We start from the raw sequence: 1,970 nt of genomic DNA, 5'->3' as shown, positions 1-1,970 counted from the left end.
GACATTGATCCAGAAGTATTACTTTTCCAACTGAGTTGCAATGGCTCTCTGAGAATGGGTAATATGAGTATATGTTAATAACTGTCATCAACCTTACATTTTCCCCTGTAACAACGATCAAATTGAATATACTTTGTAGGAATGCAATACCAAAGATACTTGCAGCGTCAGTAGAAGGACTCTTGGTTTTAGAAAGAACAACAACAAACTTACTTCTACGACTTAAATAGAAAATGTTTAACTTTTGAATAGCTTCCAAAAATCTACTACAGCTATCTAACAAGACAAAATAAATTATTGAATCTTCAGAGCACTCTAACTGATGGACGTTAGAGGTATTCAGTACATCTGAAGATTTGGAATTAATAATAAATACACCTTGGTAACTTGGAAGTCTCATTTCGAGTTCAAAATTTGTGTTATCTCCAAAAAATATTACGGCTGTCGTGTAATTTTGATACATTTGTATAATGTTAGAAACACAGTCATGGAGATCGCTGTTGCCTTGATCTATTGGCATCATTGATATTATATTTCCGTCCATTGTTGTTGATTTTGCCATTACGGAAACAACAAGATAAATCAAGTAATGTCTTATTATTCTGGTAGCAAGATTTCCTGAAATAAATAAAGAAAAAAAAAATAAAACATTCTATATGTTTTGTAATGCATTATACACTTCTAAAATCAATAGAATAACCAAACTCACTGTTTTGTTACTAGTATAACAACTTAGAAATGAATCAATTTGTATATATCTTTACTTTTGATGCTATTGAAATGTAAGTCATATAACGTTTAATGCTCTTATGATAGTGTTAATTAGTTCTACGACCCATATTATACCTTGTAGATTGAACGATATTAAATGGAGTAAATTGTCATGAATAAAATTAAATGATTACTGAAAATTGTTATAACGATAAGTGGAAGGTCAGAGGACAACTCCGAGAGAACCACTGACGCGATGTTTTCTAAGATAAATTTGCGGAACCTGCGATAGAAGAAACTGGCAGTCATATATCACGACCGCATTATCACAATAGCATCGTTCTCCCTTTCTATGTAGTAAAGATGATATGACACTTTAGATGACAATACCAAAATGCGATGAATTTATTTGTCGAATATCAATTTCAAAATGCAATATATTATAGAAGAAAACAGTCTACCATCATAGATGTTTAGTCCTTCAGAGGGGCTGCCTCTGACACGATTACTACCTACTATCAGCGATAATAATAGATTAGGATTAGGATTTAGATTTCTGGGCTTTCGGCATCTAAGGCCATTTAGCCCGTCACGATTTGAGGGATGACGTCCCTCGGCGAGCACACAATCCGGGGAAAGGAAAGGAAGAAAGGATTGGGGAGGGAAGGAGGCGGCCTGGGACCTATAAGTTAGGTACCACCCCGGCATTTGCCTGGTGTGAATGAGGAAAACCCAGGAAAACCTCATTCAGGGTGGCTGGCCTGAAAAAGCGTGTTACACTTTTTCGACCGAGTGACCCCACCGGGAATCGAACCCGGGACCGCTCGCACCGAAGGCGAGAGCGTTAGCGACTACGCTACGCGGGGCCACACGCGATAATAATAGAGTACCATTGAATTAATATATATATATATATATATATATATATATATATATATATATATATATATATATATATATATATATATATATATATATATATATATATATATATCCTGATACCGATGGAACAACCATACATTGGCGATTTGCATTCCATCAGGCGACCTGGTCGATCAGGCGACACTATATGGTCGTCCAGTGGGAAACCGTGTTAGATGGTCTCCTCTCACCACCACTAGTGCGTAGAAATCAACTTTGTAAATTGACGTTGGTGGTCCCACGGTGCTGAGATAACTTTTTTTTTGTATAACTGCAGTTCAGGGTTTCATCGGTAGGTGCGCGACAGTCGCGAGCGTATAGCTTGTCGAGCGTATAGT

At 36.7% G+C, this 1,970-nt stretch overlaps 1 non-coding gene across 1 annotated transcript; it reads right to left on the bottom strand.

The window, feature by feature from the left end:
* Nucleotides 1–1,504: 1,504 nt before the first annotated feature.
* On the bottom strand, nt 1,505–1,579 carry TRNAR-UCG (transfer RNA arginine (anticodon UCG)). The gene has a single exon. It is a non-coding gene; the product is annotated as a tRNA-Arg (tRNA).
* Between the last annotated feature and the right edge of the window lie 391 nt (nt 1,580–1,970).

Source organism: Thermobia domestica, chromosome 14, assembly GCF_964235325.1.
Source record: "Thermobia domestica chromosome 14, izTheDome1.hap1.1, whole genome shotgun sequence".
NCBI classification, from domain to species: domain Eukaryota; kingdom Metazoa; phylum Arthropoda; class Insecta; order Zygentoma; family Lepismatidae; genus Thermobia; species Thermobia domestica.
The sequence above is the reverse complement of the archived record's forward strand: the minus strand, read 5'-3'. Positions and strand labels throughout refer to the sequence as shown.